The sequence below is a fragment of the Mesoplodon densirostris genome, chromosome 1 (genome assembly GCF_025265405.1).
Source record: "Mesoplodon densirostris isolate mMesDen1 chromosome 1, mMesDen1 primary haplotype, whole genome shotgun sequence".
Taxonomy (NCBI): Eukaryota; Metazoa; Chordata; class Mammalia; order Artiodactyla; family Ziphiidae; genus Mesoplodon; species Mesoplodon densirostris.
Genome location: NC_082661.1, coordinates 138,337,072 through 138,353,304, shown reverse-complemented (window position 1 = coordinate 138,353,304; position 16,233 = coordinate 138,337,072).

The following is a 16,233-nucleotide window of genomic DNA, read 5'->3' as shown; positions in this document are numbered from 1 at the left end:
ATATCAATTTATTGTGAAGAGCAATTAAAATAAGATATTCTTGAAAAGGAGCTGAATATGCAGGACCACATAAAGTTTAAACTAATATATATTTTGTCAGAAATACTTATAATGGAGGAGTAAAGTGTAGTGGTGAAGAGAATGGATGTGGGCCAGTCAGGTTTCAAATACTGGCCCTGCCACCTACTTGGTGAGTGTCCTCGAGCAAGTCACTTATAGTCTCTGTTCCTTACCTTATTTACATACAGATTAGGGGTACTAAGAGTCCTTGCTTTGTAAGGTTGTGGTACATATTAAGTTGATTAACATATGTAAAGTGCTTAGCACAGTGCCTATTAGAAAGGAAAGCTTCAGCTATCTTGGTTGCTTGTTCTTGAATTACAATTCTTTCTGTAGCTCTGAATCCCATGTGGTTTCAGTTGAACAGCTCCTATAACTAAGTTTCACCTTAACTTAGTGGCCTTAGAAAAGAAGCTAAGGGAATTCCCTGGCAGTCCAGTGGTTAGGACTCTGTGCTTCTACTGCAGGGAGCACAAGTTCAATCCCTGTTTGTTCCTGTTGTGCAGCCAAAAAAAAAAAAGAAAAGAAAAGTTAAGAAAATTAGTCCTCTACTTTCTGAATACAGATTTCACTGAGAGAAAAGAAAAGGGTTTATTTAGGAAAAGTAAGTGTTTTTGCTCATTGATTTTCTTTTTTTTTTTCTCTTTGAGTTGTTTTTCATTCTTACCTTTCTTTTAGCATAATACTCAGATAAATTATAACATGATACAAATGTTTTGTATTTTAAGTTTACTTCAAAACCAAGACTTATATTTAAAAGAAAACAGTGAGAATATATGCAAATAGAATTATTTTGGTGAAAAATATAATATATTATTACATTGTACTGGAGTATGAAGAGCTTGATTTATAACCATGGATAGTTAATATGAATAAATCATACATTACAACAGTGAGCTTCTTCTGAGATTTAGAATACAGTATTTGCATATAGTCAGAATGAATTTGGCTGAACAAGTGTTAGCTTTTTGTTTGTGTGCATATATATATATATATATATATATATATATATATATACATACATACATACATGTACATGCACGTATGTATATATGTATACACAGCTATGGTCTTTAGTCTTTTGTCCATGTAGACTCATATACAAATATTTTGGTTTTAATCATAAACTAAACATAGAAATATGTGATTTGACAGAATGGAAGATTCCCCCACCCCCCTTAATCTGTGAGAGAAGTCTTTATCTTTGGAATGTCTTTTGTTTAGAGCTTACTTTACCAGAAAGTCCTGAATGCCTTTCACACTGGAAATCCTTCCTCAGTGACAATGGTATTATAGATTAAAGATGAGAACTATAATTATGTAGCTAGTAATATATTTTACCTGTTTGTTAAAGCAAAACAAAACAAAACTCTTAAAAAATGACTTCATGATCTTGGACTAAAATTTAGTTGGTTTTCCTTTTATGTACGTAAATGTAATCACTCTAACATAGTGGTGGTGGTGTGGGAAAAGACATGTTTTAGATTGAAAACACTTCAAAGAGGTTATTTTCTAACTAATGATGACAATTGAAGCAGAAAGAATATCGTACGAAGGCTGGAGGAGTAGACAAGACAGTGAGAAAAACATCAAAGCATTATTATTAAAAATGAAAAAGAAGAATTAATCATAACTTTGGAATGTTTTCAAAGTTGAAAATGTTTTCCTATGACAGGGATTACAGTTGAGAATATTTATAACTAGAAAAGGTAAAAATATGGTCAAAGCTTAGCTATCTATAGTTGAGGCTGGATGCTGAGACTAAAGTATTCTAAATAATAAATTCATTTATTTAACAAATTTACTGAGCATCAGCCATGTGCCTGGCCTGGAAATTGTAGGTGTGAATAAAATAGACAGAAAACATTGTTTTTCTGTAACTATTACTATATTACTATAGTAATATAATAATAGTAATATTGTAATAGTCTGTAACTATTTAACTCATCTATTCTCTATTCTAGTCTATGCTACTCTACTACATTATATTGTTGATTCTGAATTAATAAGAAATATTTCCAGATAATAGCCCTAGTCTACTTAAAGAAAAACTCTTTTACATCATTTAGATATTTGAAATTGAATAAACCTGTTACTTCATCATTAGATGTAAAGGACCTTTGATCAATAACAACATAGAGATACGTGTTTACTTATTTGTTACACACACACAGAAAAAATAATTTTCACACAGGTACGGAGTTGTATCTGTTTTATTCATTTGATCTCTACCAAATTGTCTATTAGTTTCATGTGTATTTAATAATAAAACAAAAAAGATATTTGAACAGAATGTTACAAAACATTCCTAAAGGAATTCAATGAGTTATTTAAAGAGCCTTTATTTCATACCTACTGCTTGTTTTTGCTTTATTACTTAGGCTGATCAAATGTAAAGAAAAACACAGTCCCTAGAGTTTTGGGAACAAGTAAGAACAAAGAAAATGATATGTGACTCAGATAAAACTATGTTGGTTTACTTTTGAGTCTAGAAGAGGTAAATAAGAGTTTTGAAATGTGATGTATTGAGGTAAGTCTCAAAATATGCATAAGCAGCTGCCAGAAGGAGAAGATTGGAAATGACCTCCCATTTATTGGTTAACATTTAGTCATACAAATTTCATTACATGGTAAAATGTAGGGAGTTATATAACTCAGTTCCTCTTCTAAATTACTTAGATGTTTGTCTACCAGTTAATATCATTTATTCATATTTTGATATACTTCTTTTTAGTCTTTGAAAAAAATGCACCTATGATGTTTTTTCTGATATAGAGTCTTTATGGACCAGATGCATGTACAATTTGTGTCTTTTACTTAAATTAATACATCATGAGGTACTCTCCTTGCCCTTAAATACTTCTCAGAATGTGATTCATTGACTGCATCGTTGCCAAGAAACTAGTCTCCCTTTATTAAACCATGGTTTGAAAATATATAATTGCCCAAGTTAATAAAAATTTTTCCAGATATAAAATTGGTATTTAGTCATTAAGAAAGTTATTTCAGGGCCTCCCTGGTGGCGCAGTGGTTAAGAGTCCGCCTGCCGATGCAGGGGATACGGGTTCGTGCCCCGGTCTGGGAGGATCCCATATGCCGCGGAGCGGCTGGGCCCGTGAGCCATGGCCGCTGGGCCTGCGCGTCCGGAGCCTGTGCTCCGCAACGGGAGAGGCCACAACAGTGAGAGGCCCGCATACCGCAAAAAGAAAAAAAAAATAAATAAATAAATAAAAAGAAAGTTATTTCACTAGGTTGTATGTAGTTATCCTCAAAAACTTAGGGGTTGGCACCTGGTAGTCATAGTGCTTAATTTGAAAGATGATGGGAAATTGATTATTAAATATAAAGTAATAAAAATATGATTTTCATTAAATCACTTACCATGGCATATATTAAGAAAAAATCAAGAAAAACTTAAAATTCAGGAAATTCTGTCCATTGACTTATTCTTTTCTGTGGATACAGTTTTGATAGCAGAGATCTCAGCTTAAATCATGTAATAGTCATGCTCCTGAAGTAGCTTAGTTTGAAAACCTCTGTTAAAATGCAAATTACAGACGGTTGAGTAATGGGAATTTAATTAAATTAACGGAGCTTTAATTTACATTTTTAATTCCTTCTGACGTGTTTCTTGTTCTTTATGACTGGTCAGATTCAGTATATTCTAGAATGAGACCTACACTGGCAATTAAGATTCATGGGTTGGCTTTTAAGGTCTGCTATTATATGAGTGAATTTTAGGAAAGTCATTTAACATCTCTTATTTTACTGACATAAAATTATTAGATTGGACAAGGTTGGAGTTTTTTAGTTATTCCTGAAGACCTTGAGTTTCTGTATAAATTCGTATGTGTGTGTATGTGTGTGTGTGTGTGTGTGTGTGTGTGTATGAATGAAGATTTCGCTTGGAGTTCCTAATCTCCAAAAGTATATAAACAACCATTGATTTTTAAGGCCTCTTGCATATATAAAATTCAGTTTTTCTGGAAGTCTTCAGATTTCATGAAATGCTTTTTGCCAGAAATTTGTCAAGATGCTTTGTCAATGAGTTAACGTGTCTGTAGATAGTAACTATATAAAAATAGATTGCATGTGATAGTATTCTTCTTTTTGTCATATAAGTGGGGTACTTTGCATTATGATTTTGGACCACTGCTATTTGATTTGTATTTGTTTCATGGGAAGTGAAAATAACTAATTGAATATGTCCATAGATATAAATAGTAGTGTTTTAGTTCATAAAAGTATGATGAAACAACTTTTAAATATCTTTAGTTCACCAATAAAAATTCAAATTTTCTTTATTTTTAAAAGCTGAGTTAATTGAATTACTTTACTAATTTTCAAGGAGATTTCTAAAAAATTAATAAATAAAACCTTCATTAAAAATTGTTTGGTCAGAAGGATAATATTATTTTAAGACTAGAGATATCACCTCCAGTAATGGTTCTTTATGTACTAAATAGGTACTAGATACATGATTTATAAATGTACTTAAGATATAAGTATGATCTAATAATATTCTTGTTAGCTCTCAAATAGTGATTTGTCTTAGAAGAAATGAATTTGTAAAAATAGTAGGAATAGAAATAGGTAAATTCCTAAATTTTGATCTTGAATACCCACTTATTCTAACTTATAAATAAGAAAATATAATGCTTTCTTGTCAAGTAATTGAATTTACCTCATCAAATTATCCAACACAAATCATTCAGGTCATCTAACATTACTGACCAAAATTAATTTAAAATTATATAGAAATACATTTTAAATTATGAAGCATTTATTTATTTCCTTTTGGCCTGTTATCCTTAGATGTTCTTGAGATATTTTATTTTTCAAAATAGCAAAACTGCAGTGTGATTAGCATGACACTAGTATCTTAGAATTTCAGTTCCATTTATTTTTCTAATTCCTATTTGTCACATTTTCTTTTAAAGGTTTTGGTACATTTAAAATATCACCAATAAGGTGTTTGTTCAAAAACATGTTAATATTTAATGACATAACTTATGGTGATTTTTTAAGGATGAACTTTATATCACAGTCAAAAATCTATTTTAGTTTATCTTATTTAGCTCATGTTCTACTGTATGTGAATTATCTTTATAAATTTGTCTCATTAGATATTAAGGACAACCATTTAATCTTAAGTTTTAAACCCATTCTCATTCATTGACACTAACTTTTTAGGCACTTATCTTAAAAACCATTAATAATTTAAAAAGTCATTAGAAACTGAATTGTTTCATCTTTCTAAGTCAGCAGTACAGATCTTAGTAGACACCATATTGAATGGATTTATATAAACACTGTATGGTAACAAATTGATTTACCTCAGGATTACAGCTAGTTCCAGTTCCATGCCTCATAGCTGGTGTCAGTCAGCTCAAAAGTGCATCCTTTATTTTCTGTTATTCATCTGTTTAGAGAGGATGAATTATTTTTCCTAATAATAAAAATTAGTAATTAAAAAAATCAAACACAAAAACATCATAAATGCCTAAGGCATGTATTATTAACTGCATGAGGTAAAATAAAATATAATATTTATATTTGTAATTAAGGAGCATCTTGTTGTAAAATTTATACCTGACATTTCATTTTTATGGCCCTTTTAGGAACCTGGTTATCTCCATTAAATGCATAAATAGAGATAGGAAGAAATACGATTTCAACAAGTATTTCTAATTTGAGCTGAACTTAATAACAGGCATAGTAAATTGTTGTCTATATATTGTTATTTCAAGGGCTCCAGAAAGTCCTTGGATCAACTAACCTCTTACTTTGCTGATGAATTAAGTCTCCAGTAAGATCAATTCTTGGTTTTAATTGAAATGCAGATGTTCTTGGGAAGGATAACTTGAGCCCTAGCCGAACTTTATGCTTTAGGTAAAGGAGCTTATCACATTGTTTTCTAAGTAAGGTAAGTAAGAAGGAGTGAGAATTTGAGAAAAGCGTGCCTCTGAAGGGAAAAGGAAACAGTGTGGGGAAAATAGTTTCAAAATAGAGGAGACTGGGAGGCTGTCCTGGATGCTTTGGGCTTGGTTTGGTCCAGTTCACTGAATCAGTAGAAAAATTTGTTATGTACTGAAACATAATTAGCAAAGAATATGATGACTTGATAGTGTCATTGTCCCTTGGTAAACTATGTCTTAAATGTCATTTAACAGAAGGAAGTAATAGATCTGAGTATTTGAGAGAAATAAAAAAAAGAGAAAAAGAGATCGAAAGTTCTGTTGAGTTCTGTTTTCACCTTGGCCGAGTACAGTGGGCCAATCAGCCTAGCCAGGTGTTACGGTGTTATCCAGGATACACAGCCGTTGTTCAATGAGTATAATGGTTGTACTGTACCTGCTTCTTGGCAAAAGATAGAGGGCCAAAGCCAGGTAGCACAACTCCTACACCAACAAGATTAAGACTTAGTCACATTTAGGCCTATTCAGAACGGTTTCAGTGGCCCCCTTCTCAGTTGTTTGCTTGTTCCCACCTCCAGAGTGTTCAGTAGAAAAATATAAGCCTCAGTTACAGAGTTAATATTCTTCCAAAGGTGGAATAGTTTAAAAGTAAAGTGAATGTAGAAAGGAAATCACCAAAGGAGCAGACATGGGCCATTTAAATTTTCCTTGTTCCTAGGTATGGTTAAAGGGGCGGGTAGGGTATGCATAATGACTTGCAATTCTAAAGACATACAGATATACAGCATATACAAGCATATGCTGTTCATTTGAAATTCAAATTTCACCTAGCATCCTTCATTTTTTACTTTAATCTGGCAGTCCTTGTTTAGCGGACACATTAAAAATAAAAAAATGAACATAATAAATACAATGTATATGGTGCTTTACCTTGAAAAATATTTCAAGTTTATTGTAGAAGTGTGTGTGAGATTGTGAGTTATTGTGAGGAAGGAGTGGATATGAAGGTTATCTGAAATTGGATGGAAAGTTTCAACGCCAGAGTGGACAAACTGAAGTCACCAGTGGACCTTTGAATGTGTGTCTATGCATTTTGTGTGTCACTATGCATCTGGATTCAGTTGAGTACAGCATTTTCCTAAGGGGCTAGAGATGGTCTGTTACAATTACTTGACATTTGAAGCCTGAAAGCAGTTATAGACAATACATAAAAGGGTGGACATGGCTGTCTTCCAATAAAGCTTTATTATACAAAAACAGGCTACCTGCTGGTTTTGCATGGGTTTGCAGACGCATGGCTTAAAATTTCTTGCCTACAAAGTCTCACATAAGCAACTACAAAAGTTACATTATGTTCAAATAATTTCCCAACCACACCAATTACATTGGAACAAATTTATATTTTCAAAACAAGTCATTCTTAAGTTTGGCATATTGGGGTACATGGACATATATATAGCAAGAGGGTGAAACTTTTTTTTTTTTTTTAATTAATTAATTAATTAATTTATGGCTGTGTTGGGTCTTCGTTTCTGTGCGAGGGCTTTCTCTAGTTGTGGCAAGCGGGGGCCACTCTTCATCGCGGTGCGCGGGCCTCTTACTATCGCAGCCTCTCTTGTTGCGGAGCACAGGCTCCAGGTGCGCAGGCTCAGTAATTGTGGCTCACGGGCCCAGTTGCTCCGCGGCATGTGGGATCTTCCCAGACCAGGGCTCGAACCCGCGTCCCCTGCATTGGCAGGCGGACTCTCAACCACTGCGCCACCAGGGAAGCTCCCAAGGGGGTGAAACTTAAAGAGTCATTAATGCCTGTCCTGGGAATATAAAAATGCAAAGTTGTTAGCTGGGACGTGCTAAGTCAGGTTCACATTCTCTGCCAAGGTGTTTTCATATTTTCATTTCTTTAATTTCTTAAATTTAACTTTTGGTTTGCACTGTTTATGTATATGATATTTAAAAATATCTGTTTATTCCAGCAATCTCTATAGTGCCTTTTGCATTTAAATTAAACTTTTAGAAAACGTTTTAACTAAAGTTCTGAAATCCAAACATTTAAATATGTATGTCTATTCTTTTAAAGTAACATATAACTAATATTATAATTCCTAAAGAATTTACACTATGTAATACACATTTTAATATTAGAACTAGGAATATGCATTACTTGTAATTGATATGGAAGGTATCCTTTCTTGACCACTTGATTTAAAATTGCTTTAAATTTTAGGTAGTGTATTTATTAGTTATATGTTTCCCTAGAAAACTTACCAAGGTTGGAGCATATAAATACATTCTTTACAACCTTCTCTAATGCAGGTAACCAGTTTGTGTTTATGGTATATATAATTGGTGAATGCCTCAAATAGTACTATAAGCATATTAGTCTGCATAACAATATAACTATTCCTCTGATATCTGTATCTTCTGAATCTCAAACTGAAACAAAAGGCCTTTAGAATTGTTCTTTATAAATTGTTGTCATCAACTGATCCTCAACACTCAGTGCATGTTTTGGGAACATACATTTAAGTAAATGTTAAAGTATGTGATTATTTTAGAAGACCTATGTAGACATGCTACATTTAGAGTATTTTGTATATCAATAAAATATCAATAAAAAAGGTATCTGCAAATATATTTATTTATAGGTGTATATATGTAAATATAGAAATACAATTAGTTGCAAGACTGCAAATATATTTCATTTTATATTAAATTTTTTTTTCTGATTTAAAGTTGGAAAAGCTTGTCCAGAGGAAGATAGGAAGGATTTTAGGAAATAATTGTGAGAAGTTTTTAAATAGTATAAATACAACCTACAAATAGCTACATTTTTGTCCTAAACAAGCAGATTAATCAGCTCTGACACAATACATAATATTATGTTTAAATATAATAGGGATACAATTGCAAAGACATATGGTTGTCCATTCTATAAATAATCGAGATGAATTTATATTGTATTTTATTGAAAGGAAAACAAATATTGTGCTTTCTACGTATATTTCTTATAATTTTAAAATTGAGTGTTCAAAAAAAATCCAATAATTACTTGAGTATGAATTATGTATTTCTAACTGATAAATGATTTTGCCAAAATTTATTTTTTCTATTGGTAAGTTAGTCCAACATGATTGTGGAATACAAAACTGTGGTTTGTTTTGGATGTGGGGGCTGGTTCTTGAATGGTAAAGTAATATACATAAATTTTATATGGGATACATATTTTTGTTATATAGTCATCATTCAATACAAATAAGTCAACTCATTTTTAATGTGAAAACTGAAAGGATTTAACAGTTGATAATCACATTTAAAACAATTTCCACTAACTGATCCCTTTCGATCTTATTTCTAAATTAACTCATACACTAGCCATCATCAGAAAACAAAGCGTTGGGGAAATTTGTCATCTCTAAAAATGACTGTAAAATACATTTCAATTCACCATATTATTTTCTTATATGAAAGATCATTTTTAAAAGCCCTAAACATTTTGTATCGTTAGCATTTCATATGGGTGCCAAGAGCAAAATGTCCACTGGATAATTCTATTGAAGTTATAGTTGGTTTAGTCGTGGTAAAGCAGGGAGGATACAAAAATCAGCTTATGGATGAGTGTGTTTTACATTACCTTCTTCATGCCATTAAATTGCCAAACAGTGGATCCAGTACTATTTAGAGAATTAAGTATCCTCAAGGGATTATATGTTCCATAAATTCAGAGACTGCTGGCTTTGTTTCCTGCTCTATCCCCAGACTTAGAATGTCTGGTCACAAAGTAGACACTGAATAAATATTTGTTGAATAAAGGATGTCTTCCTGTGTTTGTTAAACCAATGAGAGTTCAATTAAACCAATAATCATTTGGGAAAATTTATTTATAAAAATTAAGGAAGTAAATTTAAAATCAAACAGAATCCAGCTTGAATGTCAGCTTTGTTGATTTTAGAAAAGCACCTGACTGGCCACATTAATAAAATATGGATGATGATACCTAAAATACAAAACTATTATAAGGACCAAATAAAAAAATACATTTAAGGCTCTTAGCACAATGCATAAGATGCATGATGCACATTTTAAAAAGTAATTATTTTTAAAAACTATGTCTATGGACTAGTTTATTCATTAACCATGTGATTATCACTTGCTGTGCCAAGCTTTGGTTTAGGTCCTGGGGATGCAGAAGTGAGTAAGACACAGCCTGAATGTGTTCAAAATCAAGGAGAAGCAACATTTATAAAAGCAAATAATTACAATAAATTTTTAATGTCCATAATAGTGGTATGGACATTACAGTGTTAATGGAGATATGCATTTTGTCTTTAGGTATGTTTTGTTCCAGTCTCTCTCACCTATCAATGTGAAAGCTTGGTAGTTGCTTAAAGCACTGGAGAGTATTCCTGTTACCTTTGACTTCTATGCTCTAGTCTTGAAATTATTTTTATGGTGTTGTAGACCATACATTTAGCTAAGGAATTTCAATCCTTGGCATATATTTAGTTAAAGAAATTCAGTGTCTGCTACTCTAAAAATAATTGTTGAATGGATGAGTGAATGGACACATTAATGAGAACTTTGATTGCATTTTAAGTGTGGATATATGTATATGTGAAATAGATGAAGATTGAGGTAGATGTAGTTGCAGAACAATTATTTCTTTAAGAAGTGTGGCAGTGAAAGTCACCTCATTTCAAGTTGAAACACTCAGAAGTAAAAGTGATCTCTAGTTTCCTTGTCACAGTTTGTGTGAATGTAGCTAAATCATCTCCTAATTATTTGACACCTCATCTCATTTGTAATTTTGCAGTTCTTGCTTTCCTTCAACAATTTCCTTTTTTCATTAAAAAAAATCTTTGATTATTTTTCATTATTCTCCACCTCTCTCTCTCTCTTTCTCTCTCTCCCTCCCTCTCTCCCTCCCTCTCTCTCTACTTTCCTTTCATCTATTTTTGATTCCTGGAACATTGAAAATAGTTATGAATAACCACATATATTCTCTTCTCTGTGCATGACTATGGCTGCATGTCTGTATTTCTCTGTCTTTTTAATCACTGAATTGATAAGTACACCAGGAAAAATATTGTAATTATTGTAGAAAATTATGTTCTTTCTACCTAAATGTGTTTTGTCACACCTTTGGCCTCTGTCAAGGGAAGGATAGATTAGACCTTGGGTAAGGCAAGTATACCATGATATCTCAGGTAATATAGATAGAAGGGGACATGGAGAAGAACACAGGTGTCCAGAGAAGAGAACATGAGTTTTTCTTTGTGTGTTGGGGGGAAGGGGATGAATTAGAGAAAGAAGTAGCTACCTTAGATGTGGTTTATCAAGCATTAGTCAGTAAACTAGGGTGAGACAAATGCCCATTTTTAAACTTTGGAATAATTTAGCTGGTCAAAATGCCTCTTTTATATGAAAAAGCCAGAACTGTGGAAACAAGCCAACAAAAAACCTTAAGGAAACTTTAAAACGGCAGCATTGACTATTGATGCAAAGTTCTAATGATATCAGATTATTTGCCTTTGTTTCTTTGAATTTCTGTTGCCATCCTCACAAAATATTCCTTTGTAAAAGTCCACATGTAATAGTTCTATGCCATGTACAATAATTTAGGATTAAGTAATTTAACATACATGAACTTATGTTCTGACACAGTCATACACATATTGCTTTCCTTTACTTTTGTGCTAGGGAAGCAATAAATAGCCAGGCTCTAACAGGTTTTCCCCTGTAGTCTTTATAGTTACAAAAATCACTTTAGGCTAACAGCTCTCTAAATCATGGCAGCATATATTGCAACAGGTGCTGCAAAGGAATTACGCATAAAAGGGAATAAAACAAAGTAAAAACCCCATTGTTGAAAAACGGTTATTACCACAGGCATAATTTCTTCCATCCCTTCTCCTGAGCCCCTGCCCATATAGTGGCTACCATCTCTTAAGCAATATCAGTGAGGTAACTTTGTGAAACAGTGTATGTGTTTTATTGCCTGGCATATAAATACCAGGTAGCTCAGCTTCAGCAACTGTTTTCCTGACTTCGTGGCTTTGGTGAATCATTATAAGGTGCAGCTGGGATACTAATGCTAGAGGGCTAGAGAGAGATCTCTTTTTTCAAAAAGGTCTGCCTTTGTCAAATCACCCTGAAAGGAACCATTTTTCTCTAAAAGACTTTTTCAGAGTGTCCCAAAATTTCTGTAATATACAGGATGATTAGAGTTTAGAGAAGATTTTACTTTATCAAAACCTTAGCCTCAACTGAGTTAAAAATTCTTTCTCTTTGTCCAGGATAATAGTGTCTTATGTAGCCACATGTTGGAAATAGTGGAGAGAGCGATCTGAGACTCTAGCAATAGAGGCTGGAAGTAGGACTAGGATAATGATTAACACCTGTGAGAAGTCCTTGTTTCTTGTTTAATGGACTTAATAACTTAATGGGCGCCAGCTCTGTTACACTGGCTGGCATCAAGAGAGGGAATGTCATTTAGCAGAGCCTACGCTGCAGACTCGACCACAGAAAGGACACCTAACTTCTCTACTTCAGTCACTGAGTATCAACCCAATCACCTCGTCGTACTGACAGCTTCTCATTTCTCAAGTAATAGGTAAAATGAAAGATAAAAGTAAAATAGATTACTAAAGTATAAAAATGTTATAATTAAACTCTTCGTACTTCTTTGTGTCCCTGGAGCCAGACTCAGAGTTCTGGACTGTGTTCTCTGTTTGGCTGGGCTTTGTCATCTAACCCTGTCCTAACTCCAGGGAGCATGGAATTTTTCTCTGTTCTTAAAGGGAGGTCCAGCTACCATTATTTCTAATTGACTCCCAGTCAACCCTCAAATCTTAGAAGGAAAGGCAATACACTGCCTTGTGGTTCTGAGTTTAGGCTCTGTAGTCAGCCTGCCTGGTTTGAATCCCTTTTTGGCCACTGTGTGACTTTGTGAACAGAGATGTCTTCTTGGGAAATTCTTAATTATTCTGTACCTCAGTTTCCTCATCAGTAAAAGTGATGAAAATAATAACGTGTAACTTAAAGAATTATCCTGAGAAATAAATTAACCTTTGCCAAGAATTTTGAATGAAGCTGAGTACATCGTAGGTGTTCAGATGGGGAGGGCTTTCCTAAGTAAAGACCTCTGTTTAAAAGCTCTTACACAGCCCCATAAATTTCTCTTTAGAAACAATGGTCAGAGTTGCAGTTTTACCTTTGTGTGTGTGTGTGTGTGTGTCTGTGTGTGGTTTGTTTGTCTCTTCATTTGAAAGCTATGCTCTTGGACATTTAAAAACTTGTTTTATATTAAAACTTGTTTTTACATCACTCTAATAACATTTTATCCCATGTAAAATATTTTTAGTTACTCTTTTGAGATTGAATTTGCATAGAAAAAAGAGATAGATTTGGCCATATGAAGATTCATAATTTTTAAACATTATCCAATTTCAAGGCAAATTTTAGTTTACCAAATGACAATATTGCACGGAATACAAGTGTCAAGAGAATATATAATATGGAAATTAATTTAGGATATAGTTACATATATTAATTGTTTTGAAAAGTCAGATACAACCCCAAGAGCCCTAACTGTATGTGCCTAGGAAGAAAAAGAAGACATGATATTTTTATCACTGTTGTACCCCCAGTAAGAATTTGTTTCACTGTGTCTTAGTTAAAGAAAAAAATACCCTAAAGAAATGGGTATACTTTCTCCCAGGTGTGTGCTTTATTTATCATTATTGACTATATACACTGATTATATAAAGCTAATTTAAATTCTGCTTTTCCATTCTAATCACTTTGTCACACTTTTAGATGGTACATCATAGTAAGATTCTAGACAGCTGAGAGGAAAGTCTTTTTTCATATAATTTGAAAAACTGTGATTTTGAATGGGGAGGAAAATATTGATCCTAAATACCTTCTGAGGCAGATTCATTTAAAAAAGAGAATAGGTTGAATTTTAGGATCTGGAAATTGATTATGTTAAAATTATCTGTATCCCGTACATTTTAGAGAGTCTTTACATATTCCCAGAGTAAGCATACCTGAGTTTAAAAAATACTGTTTTAAAACACTTAAGTAACAAATAAAAATAACAATAGAACCAATAAGACAGAGAGGTTCTTATCCGATTGACAAAAGCATTTAGATAACAGTGATTTTTTAGAATTGCAGAAGTGGTCAATATAGGTATTATTTAACAGAATTTTTGCTAATTTGGAACTTTTTAAGTAATATTTCAATACCTATTCTAAGGTTACAAATTTGTCCCAACCACAAATAGCAGAAGGAAACCACTATATATATTTGAGAAACAGTAAACCAGCTAACACAAAGTGGAAGATTGTGGTTGACTTTGGGTACTAGATTCAGTATTTTTAACATATTCCTGGTATGTTACTACATTTATGACATTGCTTATGGGACATTGATTAACAAAATAACATGGTCAATGTAATGGTGTTGGTGGGATAATGGAGTAGAACAATACAAAATGCTTTGGGTTGAAGAGATATTTTAACATTACAAGTAGTTTCAGGATAAGATGTATTATCTTTGTTGCATGAGAAAAATTACACAAATTATCATCTTAAAAAAGAATTTTCTCATAATTTTGGTGGGTTATGAGTCTAAGTGTTACTTAGCTGAGTGCCTCTGGCTCTGTCTGTCTTGGGAGGTTGCAGTCAAGATGTTGGCCTAGGCTGCAGTCTCATCTGTAGATTCAACTGGAGGAGAATCCACTTCCAAGCTTACTCAACGTGGGCCTCTCTACTGGCTACATCATGATATAGCAGCTGGGTTCCTCCAGAGTGAACCATACAAAATAGAGAGTACCTACGATAGAAGCCACAATATATTTATTATCTAATATTGGAAGTGATATCCAATCACTTCTGCCCTATTCTGTTTGTTTGAAGGGAGTCAGTAAGTCCATTCCAGCCTCAAGAGGATGGATTACATGTGAAGGCAGTCACCTGCAGGCAGGAATCATTGAGGTCCATCTTGAGGCTGCCCACCAAAGAGATGAAAGCCTGAGATGTAGATTTGGTAGAAGTAGAAAAAAAAGATCTACACTGAAGAATGTATTGATGAACTTTGGAAAGATAGCCCTAAATTTTAACCATTGCTCTGTGTCTAACTCAAGATATGATCTTGAGAGAACTAACTTATCTTCTTTAGGCCATAGATTTCCCATTTGTAAAGTGAGGTGTTGAGCTCAATTATACCTACGGTTTCATTATTATTTAGTGTTATTTCTTTTTATCCTTTGCATATGATTGAATTTTAGGAGGCAAGGAATCTGATTGGTATAAGGATCATCAGTGCTACAGATGAATTAAGTAGATTGAAAACTATGAAGAGGCTATTGGATTTGACAATTAGCCATTAGGGAATTTTTTGAGAGACTTTTCAGTGAGTGAAGGAGACAGACCTGGACTGGAAGTAATTAGAGGTTGAAGTGGCTGTGAAGTAATAGAGCCAACATTTATTTGCTAAGGTGAGAATTTTGGCAGTGAAATGAAAAAGATACCTCTTCATATGTTTTTGAGTGTATGTATGTGTTTTTTTAAAGCATTAGAGACTTTTATATATTTCTGAGAAAGAGAAAAGAGGTAAAAGGGAGCCTCAGCCTTATTCACCTTTGTACCTTAGGTACTTTGTGCAGTGCCTGGAGCAAAGCAAATGCAGGGAAAGGGTCTGATAGATGAATGAAAGCAGTTTTTCCTTCTCCCATCATCAGAGGCAGAGCTATACGGCTAAGAGCAGGCACTAGATTGAAACTACTTGGACTGAAGCCTGGATCCCACACATTTTAGTTTGGTGACAAATATATGAGCAAGTTCCTTAAGGTTTTTGTGGCTCAGCTTTTCCATATGTAAAATGGGTATAATTCCAGACTGAACAAGAAATAAATGAAGAAACAACAAAGACAAACCAAAAACATATATACTGTTTATAATAGGGCATGAGACATGCTAAGAGCTTGATGTATGTTAACCTTTATTATTAACTAGTTTTATTTAGGAAAAAATATTTTCAGTCATTTTCTCTTTGACCTAATAAACTCTAATTTCTCATCATCTGGAACCTTAATCATTGGTTTATTCTGTTACAGTTTAGTGAAGCAGACATTTATTGACCTTCTATTAGATGCCAAGCCTTGTGCTAGTTGATGTGAACATAAAAATGAATAAAATATGATCTTGTACTTTTGGGCCTTATTGTCCAGGAGGAGATACACCTATGTGAA